Here is an 18,081-nt window from a genome sequence, read left to right on the forward strand (position 1 = left end):
CTATTGATATTTAAAAAGGGAGTCCACTGGAATTTGTAATCATTGATATAGGTAGAACTTCACCCAGCCAGAATAGACCCAGAGATAAAATACAATTAGCCTGGCAGGGAAGTAGAGGGCACTGCGCAATGGAAAAGGAAAAAGAGGGGGATTTATGTCACTACTGGGAAGAATATTTTTGTTCCACGGAAACAGAAACTGAAGAGACATGTGTGGATTATTAGGATCTGGTTTAGCAGAAGGAGAGCTCCTTTTGAGAAAAAACAATCAAGTAGAGAGGGCACAAAGGGATACTTTCCAGAGAGACCTGTCGGAGGTAAACTGTGGCAACCAAAATACTGCTCCCTAACTGATGAAGCAAAGACTGGAGAACTAATACCAGTAATTCAGAGGAGTTATGTGGAACTGAAGCAGCCTGTGCACCAGTGCCTACAGGATATAACTGAATTACCATGGTGTCAGATGGAATGAAATAATGTGGTGTGCTGTGAAGTTACAAATCTGGAAAATTAATAGAGATGTGATTTCACTGCAAGTGGTGATGCATCCTGATGTTCCAGTCATTATTTGAAGCAGGGCCAGGCCAGGTCCTCTCACAGTGGGTTCAATACATACTATAGATGTCAAGAGTTGCTTTGAGGAAAATTGTGTTATTTACAAAGTACCTGGCAGTGGATTAAATTGTATGATCTTTTTTTGTATGACTAGTAGCCAGGGAAAATATTCTAGTTCTGCTGTGGTCCATTATTATCGAAGGGGTTTCTATGGACATGTGGAAGTGGAGTATCACTTTTCAGAAATGGAGGTACAGGGTTTCATGAAGGCTTCTGTCTTATTCTTCACACTGTTTTGGTTAATGCAAACCTCAGACTTCTTTCCCATATAAAAAAGCTGGTTGAATGATATCGTATATATTTTAATAACAGCTTTATGGCCAAGGATTTCTTTATTGCATATACTCTATTGCCTTTAGAGCTTTTTCTTGTGGCATCTCTATAGCCAGTTTACAATTCATATGCGCATATATTCTAGAACAGTAGCACTGAAATGTAAGTGCCATTTGCACGCTAAAATACTAGCTCTTACAAGGGTGAATGTACACTTATGCACGTGCCAGTTGGGTGCTAAGCAGTGTTCTATATATGATGCACACAACATAAGAGAAAATGCAAGGGTTGGACATGTGAGCGGAGCATGGGTGGGGCTCCAAGTTCAGTGCTAAAATATCACATTGAGGTGTGAGCATTTACGTCTGCTATTGATATGGGTGGACCTAAATGTAAATGTGTAGACATTCCACTGAATATAGTAGAGGGTGTGTGTTGTCGTAGCTTAAAGGGCAAAGAAGTCAAAGTAATACTGTATAACTGGATAAGACTTCTCAGTATACAAATAAGCAAAATATATGTCTGGCTTATAAAGTAAGTAAAGTGTTCACATACACTCAGAATTGTGAAATTTGACCAAGAGCGTTAGGTCCTATAGCCAAACCCACCGCCCCATCACTGTGTATGACTTATTTTGAAAAAGAGCTTGAAATGAACATAATGTTCGAATGCTCAACTAATTTTCAATGGCAAAAGAGAGAAAGAAGTTCCCACTTAGCTTTCAGCTGTGTCAGCAGGTCCCGACATGGACCATGTTTCGAAATTCTTTCTCAAGGGACTCAGAGGGTGATGTAAACTGCTCAAAATGCCAAGGAAATAAGAGTAGTGTGATACGGGCAAAACACCCTGTAATCTTATACATAACGTAACTTCACTACTCTTATTTTTTGAGAATGATCTATTTGGACATCTTGGCCTTTAGAATGTCTAACTTTTGGGGGGTCATTTACAAATAGAAAAACATCCATGTTCAAAATGCCTAACCCAGACCATTTGGGCATGAGAGGGGACAGCATAGTAATGGATTGGCCACATGGACATCCCAACAGAGCAGTGGGGCACCTTAGAGGGCACTGCTGTGAACTTCACTGAAAGGGTATCAGATGTACATCTCACCATAACCTCCTTATAATATATGTTAACTTCCACCCCCCCAAAAAAACGTTCCCAAAACCTACTCTACCCACCTGTGTACTACCCCAATAGCCCTTATGGCTGCAGGTGGCACCTATATGGCATAATAGTAGGGTCTGAGTGGTTTTTGATGGGCTCATACTTAATACTATAGATGTTGTGGTTAGAGTGCCTTTTTGGACTGGGTCCTTCTCTCTATGGTTCACTAGCCCACCCACTGGGTAACTGTACACACCTGATGCTCTACTAGGCTTCCCCATACCAGATGCTGCCTTTCTAGAGCCAGGTATGTTACTTTTTTGTTCTCAGTTTTGTCTGGTAGAAGGGGATCAGTGAGCACTAGGGGAGTGTTGGAGTATCTTACCTTGATGCATGCAGTGATCATCTGGTCAGTTTGGGCACCTTTGTGGCACTTAGACACTTCTAAAATAGGTCTTGCTCCAAATGTCTAAGTTCTGTCCAGGACATCTTGTAAAACATTTGATTATCGCTACAAGACATCCAAGTCTAACCTGCCCTTATGCACACCCAAATCCCACCCATAACATGCCTCCACCATGCCCATCTCAAGCTCTGGACACACAGAAGCTGGGATGCCTCGCTATATGTCCAGAAAGGTGGTTTCAATTATCAACACTTGGACATCCTGGCAATTAAGACACTCAAGTGCCAATTTAGGATGCTTTGGGGGCGTTTATATTTTTTTTATTATGAGCCCCCTAGTCTAGAATTCTATAACAGTAACTGGGTGCCCAGATTCCATTAGCGTTCAGTGCACTGCACCTAAGCATCTAACTTGTGGTAGCCAGTTATACAATTGCCCCTGTAGTGACAAGCCAAGTTCAAAACAAATGCTAGGAAATTCTTCTTCACTCAGAGGGTGGTGGACACCTGGAATGCGCTTCCAGAGGAGGTGGTAGGGCAGAGTACGATTTTGGGTTTCAAAATGGGATTGGATGATTTCCTGAAGGAAAAGGGGATTGAAGGGTATAGTTAGAGGGTTACCATACAGGATATTAAATGATTAGGGAATAGAATGTTTTAGGTATAAGATCACTTACAGGTCATGGACCTCGGAGGGCCGCGGCGGGAGTGGACTGCTGGGCATGATGGACCCATGGTCTGACTCGGCAGAGGCCATGCTTATGTTCTTATGTTCTTATGTTTTGGTAATTTATGCATATCTTCTAAGTGGCTATGGGGCTCATTTTCAAAAGAGACATACATCCCAAAAAAATAATATAAAGTGGTATTTGGATGTTTTATTTGCTAACATTGTGGAGTGGCACTCGCTCATGAGCTGTAGGGGGCGCTAATGGAATGGATAGTGTGCAGGACATAGTGCAATATTTTGTGGAGTTTTTCTGCAAAAATGCCAGCTTTTCGTATGGTTCTGGGTAACTAATTAGATACAAGCATATGTGTTAGTTAAGGCAACGCCCAATAGAAGCGTACAAAAAGTTGGTGAATAAAAATCTGAATATGGATGTAGCCAAGGCCAGAAAAACACACTACAAATTAATATTAAGGAAAAGCATAATAATATTTTCTTTATGCATTTTGCTATTACGCCAGACCATAGAGGAAATCAGGTAATGCGTAACATACTTCTAGAGGTATTAAGAACTCCATCTTGAGTTAGTGACTCCATTATGTGTCAGTGACTTTCTGTCTTTGTTCTTTCTGCGTTGCCCTCCTTGAGCCTCGTGGCTCTAATTAGATTCAAACAGTTTTATTGATGCAAACAACATATACAACAAATACAACATCAAGGCACTTATTACAACAATGATGCATCAAAGATAATATGATATATATAATAAAATTGAAATATTCCACTTTCAATAAACCCTCAATTTATCTATATATAACTATGTATTTGAACCTTTCAATAACCTCTACCACTCCTCGTGGCTCTAATTAATGCCAGACCTCTCAGTCTGGCTTGTGGAAGATATAAGGTTTCATATTTTTGAATACAGATAGTTATATGTATCGTATGAATGCAATATACCATATTTGATGTGTGAGGGGTTTCCCAAGAATGATTATGTGTGTGATATGTGATATGAATGATGTGTGAATGTATATTAAACATAAGAATGGGTTTTGAAAAACATATTTTATATATTTTAAACTTGAAGAAACTTTAAGGAGAAATCCTAAGAGGCAACATCTGGAAATAGTTAGAGACAGAAACACGGTACCAGTCTTTGAGAGACTCAGAGCAGAAAGGGTCAACTGGTTTGACCTCCAGCATAGGAGGGAGGGGGAGTAAGCCTCCTCCTTCTTCTGGTGCTGACAGGGACATTAATTTATCAGCAGATGCTGAAGATAAATGCAGGCTGACTTTAACAAACAAGCTGTTTTGGATTTAAAGTGGTCTTTGAGCATGTTATAATATTTTATGCATATTTAGAAAGTAATGTAAATGTAAACAAAAATATGATTTGTGAAACTTTTTCAGTGTCAAAAAAAGAATTTCTTTGTTTAAACCTAAGGACACCCTCCGTTGGCCAATTGGCTGACAAATGTGATGTCAGACTGGACAGAAAATATATATTGGTGAGCAACGAATTATCGGTGGGGATTCTTTGTCAGAAATGCCAGCGTTTGGCGCCTGTAAAAGACTCCCACCGATGACGCAATAATCTTTTGATAAATGTTATGGAAATAAATAAAATTAATACTTTTTTTAATACCTTTTGCATCATGTGCCTTCATTCATATACCTATGAGCAAACCTGGCTGCTCAATATGTACAAATTGTCATTTAAAAACAAACAAACCATTTTTAGATGGTTTTCTATGCTGTTTGTCTGCTGTGCATAAATCTCAAGGGGACATGTTGGGAGAGGGTGTTTTGGGAAGCATTAGGGCAAACATGATAAGGATTTTTTCTTCAATCATTGAACATTGCAGAAAATGATAACATAGGCAGTCGGAAATGCTCTGTCTCACTACCTGAAGAAACAAGTAGACACATAGTTTGGTGTTACAATATGGTAGCATCTTTATTCAGGTTCCATCGTGGTAACTCTGACCTGAGAAATCCAAGCCCAGGGGTAATCCTAACAGTTCACCTGTGCTCCCACCTCATGCTTAAGCTAGGAGCTTATGCCATCTGCCATATGTGTACTGCCATAATTCTAGCTAGGACCTATACCACACAAGAGTATCCAATTCCTGCCAGGTGCTGCGCCTGGCATATGGCAAGTCAGGTCAATATTGTGTCCGCTCATAATCAGGTACTACCTTTCCCTGGCAGAATCATACACTTTTATGCCCTTGTTATGGCCTCAAGGCTCGGATGTTCTGCCAGCTGCAATATAGATTGTGCTCATACAGAAATTATTGCTAGTATCGCTCATAAATAGACACCATACCATATTTGCAAACATGAATACATATTATCATATACAACTTAAGCATGCATATCAGTTATTACTCAATATATCTTGCATTGAGGATTGGGAGGGTGGGTGTCCTCATGACAAAGGTGCAACTGGTGTCAAGTCAAAAGCGCGCCAGGACAAAGGTGCGCGCAGACAATTGAGCGCAGAGCGGAGGCACGCGCCGCAGAAAATTACTGTTTTTAGGGCTCTGACGGGGGTGTGTGTGTGGGGGGGAATCCCCCCACTTTACTTAATAGAGATCACGCCGCATTGTGGGGGCGTTGTGGGGGATGTGGGGAGTTGTAACCCCCCACATTTTACTGAAAACTTCACTTTTTCTCTGTTTTTAGGAAAAAAGTTAAGTTTACAGTAAAATGTGAAGGGTTAGAACCCCCCAAACCCCCCACAACGCCGGCGCGATCTCTATTAAGTAAACTGGGGGGGCTCCCCAACAAAATTCCCCATCGGAGCCCCTAAAAACTGTAATTTTCTTCGGTGCGTGCCTCCATCTTGCGCTCAGTTGTCGGCGCGCACCTTTGTCTTTCGCCGAGTTGTCTATGAACCGTGCAACTATGGCAGAGGATTCCCTGGCTCCCTTTAAATTACAGACACTCTTGCCCATCACCCTTCCCTGTTGACTGCCCTGGCGTCCCAATGCATGCCAGGATGCATACCTCATGGTAGGAATTCCCCAGGGGATGCGTGGCCCTCTGGGAAGGAGACAGTGGGAGGGGTGTCAATAGGCAGTGCTCGGCCAGCCATCCCTCGGCCATGTTAAGTCGGGGATGGCCCAATTGTGGGCGGGCTCTGATCCAGTCATGGCAAAACTTGAACGTTTGAGGCTAGACCTGCTTAAATAACAAATAAGTGCCAAAAGGTAACCAAACTCACCAAATGACCTCTGGATGCACGAAGGCATGGTTCCCCTTACTCATCCAGTGGTTACTGACCACCTCCCACCACCACCCCCAAAGATGTGAATAAAACAGTACATATCAGCCTGTCTGACCGCTTCAGATATTATGGCCAGTATTATTACTGCAGCAAGCAGGTCTCTTGAGTAGCCTAGTGGTTGGTTGACTGCAGAGAAGAGGACACAGATCCATATCACACTTTAACTAGTATATTTGTGGTGGAAAGTGTGAGCCCACCAAAATCCTATAGTATTGATATGTAGGTGACACCTGCAGGCATAAGGGATATTATTATGGTATAGAGTTAGATACAGTAGGTTTTGGATAAGTTTTGGAGGGCTCGACACACAACATAAAAGGGACTATGGTGTGAAGATGTATATCTGAGACCATTTTATCTGAACTTCCTTGCAGTGCCCCCTTGGATGCCCCACTGCTCTGGTGAGATGTCTGTGGGACCAGTCTACTTAGAACGCTGGCCCCTCCTATGTCCCAATAGCTGCTTTTTGTGCATTTTTCATTTGGACTTTTTTTTTAATGGTTCAAAAAGACTCACTGAGGACAAATACATCTAGGAAATGGCCATTTTTTAAACAAAAATGTAGATTTTTTGTTTGAAAATAGCCATTTTCTCTACTGTTTATTGGGACATTTTCCCCCCAAATGTCTAAACTCAGATTTAGACATATTGAAAATGCCCCTGCACATTTCAAAAATATCAATTGCCTTCTACATGTATAGATTTTTTTTCTCCATTGGTGCTTATAATGTATTCAATTTTTTCTTGTTCATCTTCAGTCCTCCTTTCCAGATAGCTCCTAATATTTACTCACCTCTTCTCATTACCTTCCTACAACATACATATGTATGCAAGGATGGTTTGAAAAGGATGGTTAAAAAAAAAATCAAGTTAAACAACTTATCCCCTCTTCTACGAAACTGCGATAGCAGTTTTTAGTGCTGTGAGCCGCGCTGAATGGCCTGCGCTGCTCCCGACACTCATAGAGTTCCTATGAGCATCAGGAGCAGCGCAGGTCATTCAGCACAGCTTTCCCACGCTAAAAACTGCTATCGCAGTTTGATAGAAGAGGGCCTTAATCTCCATCGAGGGTTATACACTTAGGGGGGCATAATCAAAACTTTAAAATGTCCAAAATCCTGCCTAAGTCGGCACTTGGATATCCTAATAGCAAGGACTTCCAAGTACCGATAATAAAAACCAACTCTCTGGACATGCATCTGCACATCCAGAGCTCAAAGGGGCATGTTGGGAGGAGTGTTATGGGTGGGAATTGGACTGGCTTAAATCTGGACATACTGCAGCCATAATAAAGCTTTTCCTAGAGGAAATTTATACACTGTCAGTTAGACCGGTTTTAGTTGCATCTAAGTGCCTCAAAGCTGCCCAAACAGACCAGATGAGCACTGGAGGGATTAAGGCATGATCCCCCCTTACTCCCCCAGTAGTCACCGACCCCCTCCAACCACCCAGAGATGGGGGGAAAACAGCATATCGGGGCAGAGGAATCTCCATCAACTGAGCCAGTTTAGGGGATTCCTGCCACCTCAGCTGATGGGGATATACCCCTTCCACAATCCTTTGAACTGGCAGGAAGATTCCTCTCTCCTTCCCTCCCTCACAGGCACTGATCATCCAGCCCCTCCACAGAGAGCCCCCACACTACACCCCTTCCCACAACATCCCTCAACACCCCTGACTGCACTAGCAACCCTCCCCCCCACCACACACACACACATCGCTGTCACTCTAGACAGCACTGGCAGCACCCCCCATATCACCCGTCACTCCCAAAAGCACCAGCAACACTCCCCCACATCACCCGTCACTCCCGTACCTTGCACTGCAAAATCAGCAGGAGAGAAGCAACTCCCTCCTGCCTACAAGGCCTGTGAATGATGGACTTTCCCCCTCCTAATATAGTAGGAGGGGCCTAAGACTCTGATTGGCTCAACATCACAATTTGGAGGGACCTGGGGGATCCGTGCCTGTTAGGGAGGAAGGGAGAGAGGAATCTCCCTACCAGTTCAGTTGATCCTGGCAGGAGAAAAATCTCCATCAGCTGAGCCGGTGGAAATCCTCAAAACTAGCTCAGCTGATATGGATTCCCCTGCCAGGATCAGACAAGGTACTTGGATACATCTGCAAAACTTGCTGACATGTATTTTTCATGTGGGTGTTTTTACTTTTGAAAATGGCCACAAAAACATAGACATCCTAAGGATCAAAACTTATGCATAGGTCATTTTCAAAAATAAAAGATATGTGTCTGGCAGCTTTGAAAATGAACACTTTTAATCTCCCTAAATGTGGGCTTCATGGAAATAATGTGGCTGTAATACTCTATAGATATATTTTCTTTTTTTGTTGCTTTTTGGAAAATCCATTCTTTACTCTGTATAGAGATTAAATTTTGAAAATGATAATAAAGAAAGAAAATAAAAAAAAGAAAATGATAATTTTTTCTACTGGTTTTGTGGATGTCTTGCCCAGAATGTCCAACCTCAGACGACCTATCGAAAATGCTCCTCTTAGTCTGGTGAGTTTCCAGTTTTTTTTTCATAAGCTATTTTTCCTACAATACGATAAAACTGGAAACTCACAGGACTAACCCCCCTCTTTTACAAAGCTGCATTAGCGGCTGCCGCGTGGCAACAACCACGAAGCCCTTTAAATCTTTATGGGCTTCGGGGCCGTTACCGTGCGGCTTTGCAGAAGAGGGAGGTAAGTGTTTCACCCTCAATGGAGACTATTTTGTTTAATTTGCTTTTTTTTACCAAACTTTTCAAACCACTCTCATAGCACTCTTTTAATCTTCCTGTCACTTTTTTGCTTTCCCTTATGGTCATTCAATCATCCTTGTTCCCAAATGGACTTTATTAGAAAGTATCAAAGTTCCAAAGGTACACTAAAATCATCCACATAAAATAATTCCATCCACATAAAAGTAAATCATCCACATAAGAGCCTTAAAGGACCTAGTCCGCTAGGGATACAGGACCCAACACGGTCCGCGTTTCGACAAAAAGTCTTCTTCAGGGGTCCAATTGTCTCACTTCCGGTTCACCACACAATTGGACCCCTGAAGAAGACTTTTTGTCGAAACGCGGACCGTGTTGGGTCCTGTATCCCTAGCGGACTAGGTCCTTTAAGGTTCTTATGTGGATGATTTACTTTTATGTGGATGGAATTATTTTATGTGGATGATTTTAGTGTACCTTTGGAACTTTGATACTTTCTAATAAAGTCCATTTGGGAACATCGTCACTCCACAGAGTTTTTTTTGTTTTCTCTGGATTTTCTTCTTTGTGGATATTTTGGGGTCAATTCCTTTTGTTTTTTGCTCATTCAATCATCCTTTCCAGAAAGCTTTAATGTATATCTTGGCGTTCTGTCTCGATTAGATTTTAAATTCCAAAGATTAGGGATCATGAATATCTAACACTTGTTTTTCAGATTATTATTCTTAATACTAACACATCTCTTTCCTTGCAGATAGCAATTTCTCTCTTCACAGTGGCAAAACAATCTTAATCCTTCCCACACTCAGAAACAGGTAACTGTCCAGCTCATAGGCACCTCTTAACAGACCTGAATGGTTCTTTCTCCTCCTCCTCATATGCAGACCCATTAGGTCAAATGCATTTCAAGAATTAGGTGCAAATGCATGGGGTGCCATTTCACAGGCTGCTAATGTGAATTCATTTTAAGACTAATGAGGGAGAAAATAGCTGCAGACTGGAATTAGCAAGTTTCAGACGCAGCAGGGAGTATGCTTGATCCCACCTCTCTTATTCCTTTCCTTGTCTAATTTTTGTCATTTTGCACATTTCTCACATCATGCACTGAAGTCAAATAAAAGGAATGCATATAAGGTCTTTGTTTAAAAGGTCCTCTACATTTCCCCCTTAAAGTTGGTAATATATAGAAATAAAACTAAAAAAACAAAGGAAATAAGGTAATACCTTTTTTATTGGACTAACTCAATGCATTTTATGATGAGCTTTCAAAGGTAACCCTTCTTCAGGTCAGAAACAAACAAATGTTGGCAAATAGCAAGTATAAGGAAAATATGAAAGCATTTCAGGGATAGTTTCACAGGAAGAGGGTGGGTGGATGAGCAGGAGACAGAGAGAAAATAAAGCAGTTTTTAATGTTTTGTAGTGGGAAAGGAGCCCCAGTTGTATATATTTACTAGTTTTTTAACCCATTACATTAACGGGTGCTAGATTTAGGCATTTCTTTCTTTCTATCCCCTGTCTGTCTGTTTTTGTTTTTTTAATTTCTTTCTATCCCCTGTCTGTCTGTCTTTATTTTCTTTCTTTCTCTCTGCCCCCTGTCTGTCTTCCCTTCTCCCTTACTTTTACCTCTCCCATGTCCAGCAGCACCCCTTCCCTGCTCCCCCTGTCCAGCAGTAGCCCTTCTCCGATCCTTTTACCCCTTCCCTGCTCCCCCTGTCCAGCAGTAGCCCTTCTCCGATCCTTTTACCCCTTCCCTGCTCCCCCTGTTCAGCAGTAGCCCTTCTCCGTTCCTTTTACCTTCCCCGTGTCCAGTAGTACCCCTTCTCCCTTACCTGCTCACTGTCCAGCATCCACTAGGCCAGGCAGCCTCGGGACTTTATCAACGTGAGCTGGCCTAGCAAATGCCCCATGGCTGCTGTTCCAAGGGTGAGAAGGAGAGGCGTCATCAGAAATCAGCCGGCGTCGGAGATCAGAGCAGGAACATTGCTGGGGAAACCACCATATGCATCACAAACCGCCAAAGGCTCCTACTGTGCATGCGGTGACACAGAGCCACAGATCAGGGATCACGGCAGCATGAAGTTTCAACTGCGCATGCGTGCTAAGGGTTTTATTATAGCGGATTCAATTTTCTATACCATTCTCCAAGGATGGTTTACATTAATTTATTCAGGTACTCAAACATTTTTTCCTATCTATCCTGGCAGGCTCACAATCTATCTAATGTACCTGGTGCAATGGGGAAATTAAGGAGCAATGTGGATTTGAACCAATAACCTCAGGGTACTGAGGCTGTAGTTTTAACCACTGTGCCACACTCCTGTCCTGTCCTATCTGGTAGGTGTCAAAATATTTTATAACTTTAATTTCAAAGGTTTCACATTCTTGGATTGTCTTTAAGTTTCCCTTTAGTATTCTTATCATAAAATCAATGGTGCAGACAATGGTCAGCTTTTTCAAAGTGAGGCTTAATATTCAAGAGGAGATGAAAAAAAGGGGAACATCTTAAGTCTTAAGCTCCATTCAGTTTAGTTTTTACCACTTCACCCTCAAGTCCTTTAGTTGTGTTCAAAGAAGATTGCACATTTTTGATTAGCTGAATTGGCTGGTCAGGGATACCAGACATGCTCGAGTAGTAGATATTCCAACCCTTGACTATAGTCATCCAGAGATCCCTGGCTTTAAAATGTTCCTTCCATGTTGTAGTTGTTTCCTGCAGCTTTGATAGGGTTACCATATGACTCCAGAAAAAGGAGGACAGATTGAAACATCCAGGTTTCTCGTACTTCAATTGAAAGCAATGGAAGTAAAACCCGGACGTCTCTTATTGTCCTGCTTCCATTCCTGTCAAGGTCACACACTTCAATAGAACCCAAGCCACAGCTTTTTCAGTAGCAGGTCCACAATTGTGGAATTGTTTTCCAGGTTGTGTGAGACTTTGCAAGGACTTGAAATCTTTTAGGAAAGAACTGAACTTATTTATTTGTACAAGCATTGTATTAATGTAGAATATTCTTTCTATATGAGATGTATCTAATTAGATATTCTGAAAGTAGAAGAAAGATGTGATGGCTGACATGTTGCTTTCAATGTTATGTAATTTGTATGTAAGAGCTTAGGTATGTGCGCTTAATGTAATCCATTTAGTTTTAAGTGGAATAGACATGTTTAAATAAATAAGAAGTCTGCAAAGGTCTCGTATTTAAACTTCTGTATCATTTTAGATTTTTCCACATAAAAGGACGGGGTTTAATAATAATAATAATAATAATAACTTTATTTTTTCTATACCGCCATAGTCAGGCGACTTCTAGGCGGTTTACATTGTAAGAAGGCTGGACATTCAGCGAATAACAAGTATAGTACAATACTAATACAATACAATAAATCCACATATAATACAGTAGAGTGAGTCCAAATTCAAAATCATACAATAAGTTTAAATACAGTACCGAATAAAGAGACTAGATGCAGTACAATAGTCTAAATGGTAACTTACATATTAATTGGAGATCTAAAGGTAATGAGTGTCTGAAAGATTTAGAACATCCGTGAGAGGGGTCTTAGTGGGGAGGGGACCGTTTTAGCCAATGAATTTAGCGAATAGGGTGGTTTTGATCGATTTGCGGAAAGTATTATAAGTCATGTTTGGTTCGTTTATGTGGTTTTTCAGCCAGGTTTGCTGTCTGTTCGCTTGGAACTGGAAGGTTCTGTCCAAGAAGGATTTGTATCTGCAGCCTGTAATCTTTGGGTATGCAAAGATGTTTTTGTTTCTGGTCGTTCTTGTGGGGTTGTGTAGGGTGAAGTGAGTTTGTAGGTATGAAGGTGCTAGTCCCCAGGCTTGTTTGAAACAGGTGCAAGCGAATTTGAATAGAATTCGCGCTTCTATTGGAAGCCAGTGTAGCTTTTTATAGTAGGGGCTGATGTGATCGTTTTTTCTTAGTCCGAAAATTAGGCGAACGGCGGTGTTTTGTATTAATCTCAGTTTTATTATTGTTTTTTGTGGGATGCCTAGGTAGATGATGTTGCAGTAGTCAAGGAGGGATAGGATCAGTGCCTGTACCAGCAACCTGAATGAAGAAGGGTCAAAGTATTTTTTTATGGTTCTTAGTTTCCATAGCGTGTAAAAGCATTTTTTCACTAGTGAGTTTGTGTGGTCGGTCATAGTTAGGTGAGTGTCAAGAGTGATGCCCAGTATTTTTATGTTTTTGGAAATTGCGTATTCGTGATTATTTATTTTTATCGATGTTCTCGTAATTTTGTCATTGGGACTAGCCAGAAAGACTTTTGTTTTTTCTGCGTTTAGTTTTAGTTTGAAATTAGTGGTCCATTTATCGATTTCGGTCATTGTGTTTGAGAGATTATCTACAATTTCTTTTGTGATGTCGTTTAAGGGTATGAGGATGGATATGTCATCCGCATAAATGTAGTATATTAAATTTAGTTTTTGTAGTAGGTGACCTAAGGAGGCGATATAGATATTGAAAAGTGTGGGGGATAGGGGGGAACCTTGAGGTACGCCTGAAGGGTTTTTCCATGGTTTAGAGTAGTTTCCATTGCTGATTACTCGGTAGGATCTATTTGTTAGGAACTCTTGGAACCATTTCTTTGCCTTTCCCGAGATTCCCATTGCTTCAAGGCACAGTAGCATGATTTCGTGGTCTACCAGGTCGAACGCACTGCTGAGATCTAATTGTAGGATCAGTGCGCTTTTGCCCTTGCTAAAGAGATCATAAAGGTGGTTCAGCAAGGAGGCTAGGACAGTTTCTGTGTTGTATCCTTTTCTGAATCCTGATTGGTGATCGTTAAGGAGGTTAAATTTGTCTAGGTAATTGACTAGTTGAAGGTTGACCAATCCTTCCTGTATCTTTGTGAAGAGGGGAATGCTTGCTATGGGTCTGAAATTGGGTGTCAGTGCTGGGGAGGCTTTCTGATCTTTGGGGATTGGAGTGATTAGTATATGTCCCATTTTTTTGTTTAGTGTTCCGTTTGCAAGGGCGGATGTTAGCCATGCAAAAAGTTCCTTTTTAAATTCTAGGGGGGCAGTTGTCATGATTTTAGGGGGACATGTATCAAGTAGGCAGTTAGATTTGGTGTACTTGTTAAATAAATTTAGGAATTGCTGCCAGTTTGGGTATTCGAGGTGGTCCCATAACATGTCTACTCTGGTGTCTTGGTCATGGGGATCCAGGAATTGAAGAGCATTTGATGTGGATGTGGGTAGAGTTGCTCTTAATTCGGTGATTTTGTTTTGAAAGAAATTGGCTAGGGTTTGTGCTGATGGAGTTTGCTCAGTGTCCTTTTTCAGTATTTGTGTTGTATCGGTTATAGTTTTTACTAGTTTGAATAATTCTTTGCTGTTTATTTTTGACGTACCGATTTTATTTGCATAATGCTTAGTGCGTTTTTCTTTGATCAGATTTTTGTATATTTTCATTTTTTGTTTCCAGTTTGTCTTGTCTGAGTCATTGTTTGTTTTTTGCCAGATTCTCTCCAATTTTCTTAGTTCCTGTTTGGTGGTTAGAAGTTCACAGTCAAACCATTCGTTTGGTGGTCTATTTTTCTTTTTGTATGTTTTATATGGTGCTATTAGGTCTAAGAGTTCTTTGCTGTAGATTTCCCATGATGCGGGGAAGTCTTGAATTTCATTGTTTATGGGTTGTAACTCGTAATGGGTCCAGAATTCGGTTGGGTTAATAGTGCCACGGGTGGTTACTGTGTTCAAATTTGCGTTTTTGTGTTTTTGATGTGTATTCTGTTTCTGCCAATGTAGATTGAACTTGCCAATGAAATGGTCTGACCAGATACATTTTTCCCAGGGACCTGAGTGGTATTGTATTTTGGGGGTTAGTATTTCTTTGTGGGAGAAGGTGATTAGGTCTAGTTTGTGTCCTTTTTCGTGGGTTATTTCTGTGTCTGGGTTTGGAAAGTCCAGTGACATAAGGAGGTTGGCGATTTCAGTTATTTCTGGTTTTGTCTTTTGTTCTAGGTGAGTGTTTATGTCACCCAGAAGCAGGTTGTATGAGCCTTTTAGGTTAGATAAGGTAAGGAATTCGGCGAATTCCTCTTTCGCGCTTGACCATTTTTTGGGTGGGATGTAGAATAGAGTTGTGGTTAATGATTCTTCTAACTGTGCGTTAGTGATTATGCAAGTTAGTATTTCGAGATTATCTGAAGATTTGGAGTCGGTCATGGTGTAATTGTAGTGATCTTTTAGGATGATCGCTAGTCCTCCTCCTTTTTTCCAGTTTAGACTATTGTATTACACATTGCTTACTCTAGAGCAGTGGTTCCCAAACCTGTCCTGGGGGGACCCCCAGCCAGTCAGGTTTTCCAGATATCCCTAATGAATATGCATGAGAGAGATTTGCATATAATGGAAGTGACAGGTATGCAAATCTCTCTCATGCATATTCATTAGGGATATCTGGAAAACCTGACTGGCTGGGGGTCCCCCAGGACAGGTTTGGGAACCACTGCTCTAGAGGGCATGAATAGAGGTTGTGGGGAGGTAAACTTGGGAGTAATGTTAGGAACTTCTTTTTCATGGAGAGGGTGGTGGATGCCTGGAATGCCCTTCCGAGGGAGGTGGTGGAGATGAAAACGGTGATGAAATTCAAAAACGCGTGGTATAAACCCAAAAGATCTCTATTTTGAAAATGAATGTATTATAGGCAGCAGAATACTTTTTTGTTTGGGGGTGGGCCCAAAAGCTGTGTCCTAGACCCCACCCCAGACCTTCCCAAGCTCTACCCCAGACCCACCCAAGCTCTACCCCAGACCGAGCCTCCATTATAATAGTACTAATTGTAAATACCATTTCTTCCATTCATTTTTCATATACACACAATATAATCTTATTAACAATACACACTGGTAACCACAAAATTAAACTACACAAAGCACATTTTTCTCCTTCCCACCCCTGCACAGAATTTCTTCTTTTCTCCTCCACCCCATGTGCAACATTTCCCTCTCTCTCTCATTGTTCACCATCTCTCTCTCTCTCTCTCATTTCTTCCCTTGCTGCAAAGGGAGTGGGGAAAGAGAGGGATCCAAGGTGCATCTCTTCCACCCCCTCTACTGCCACATCCAACATTTCTCCCTCTCTTATATCCCAGACTGTGTGCAGTGTCTTTTACCCTTGCCCATCAGCCCATGCCCATTTCTCCTTCCTTTACCCCTCTCCAGCTCTATGTCACATCTCTTCCTCCATTCCCTCCACCGCCATGTCTAACATTCCTTCCTGTTGCATCCCTTTCCATCTGTCCCACTGTTCCCTCTCCACCACATCCAACATTTCTCCCTCTCATCTCTCTCTACCTCACTTCTCCCCATCACCATGACCAACAATTCTCTCCCTCCCTATGCCCAATAGTTCTTCTCTTTCTTCCTTTTGCTATGTACACCATCTCTTTCCCTTTCTTACACCCATGCTCAGTAATTCACCCTTTCTATTCCCTCCCCCACCTCCACATCTTTCCCCCTCCCTCCATCGTTCTATCCAATGACCTGTTTATGCCCCCTCCCTCCTTTTTGTGTCCCAACACAATCCCTCTCTCCATTCTGTGTCTCAAATTCATGCCCCTACCTCCTTTCCAAAGACCCAAGTTCACACTCCCTTCCTTCCCATGTCTATAAAAAGTGCTGAAAATTGCATGCACAGTTTAACTAAATATCAAGCTGATTAGTGCCAATAATTGGTATTTCAACAACCAATAATTGGAACTAATTAGAATTATATATGCAAATTTAAAGAACAGGATCTGCACCTAAATTTTATATTTGAGTCAAAAAGGGGGTACAGAAAGGGGAGAGGGGTTACACCTACAGTAAAAATGGTCTTAGCAAGAGAGAATAGCCCACATAAGGATACTCTAAGGCCACCTTTTACTGCAGCTTAGTAAAAACCTCTTAGTATATGGGTTCTCAAATCCAGTTCTTGATTCCACATCCCATCTTGGTTTTCATATTGCTGAATATGTATGAGATTTATTTGCATTCACTGCTTTCATTGCATGCAAATAGATCTCGTACGCATTCATTCTAGAAATCCTGAAAACCAGGCTGGGTTATGGACCTTGAGGACTGGGTTTGAGGACCCCTGCCCTAGGGCATCTGGTCCATGTCATTTTGTAGCTTTCCAAACTTGACTACCTGACTGTTAATTCCAGGTGACTTTTTCACTATCTAGAATATTTAGATGTCACTTTGTATGATTGTTTGGCACATGGTATGCTGGTTTTCTAATCTGAAGGAAGCCAAAAATATATTGTCATTATCTCTCTGCGGAATGAAGCATGGATACTTATCTGCCATCAGTGAGCTCTTAATTATCCATGTCCTTTTCTTTGCACAGAGTTTTGTGCCATTTATCCTCTCATTAAACCAAGGTATGCTAAAATCCTTAATTTTCTTTTTTTTTTTATAGTAAAAACAAAATTACTTTCTTTCAAGATTACTTCTTTGAATTATTGTGCCAGGTAACACGAAAATAAACTTACTGAAATATTTGAGTATACAAGTTTATGGAAGATATAGTAAAACACAATATATAAATTCAAATTCATGAAACATTTTAAAAGTATTTACCGCATCTATTATCTAAACATATGCACATGATTCACTTTAAGTAAACAGCAAAAAATGTCATCCGCAATATAGGAATTTTTTAAGGGCCCTTTTTAAAAAGCCGTGGTAAATGCACTGAAACTCATTCAATTCCTGTGGTCTTTGCTATATTTACTATAGCAGCATTGCTGTCATGGCTTTGTAAAAGGGGCCATAAGGGGTCCTTTACTAATGTATGCTAATGGATTTAGTTCACAATAATAATTAGCATGAGCTAAATGCCACACATCCCATTGTATACCTTTGGGCTGTATGACACTTAACACACACTAATTCATTAGGATTCCTAAGGGACTCTTTTACCAATCAGTAGTAAAAGTGACATTAGTATGCCCATATATGGGTCATTTCCATGTACTA

This window comes from Geotrypetes seraphini, chromosome 12 (genome assembly GCF_902459505.1).
Source record: "Geotrypetes seraphini chromosome 12, aGeoSer1.1, whole genome shotgun sequence".
Lineage (NCBI taxonomy): Eukaryota > Metazoa > Chordata > Amphibia > Gymnophiona > Dermophiidae > Geotrypetes > Geotrypetes seraphini.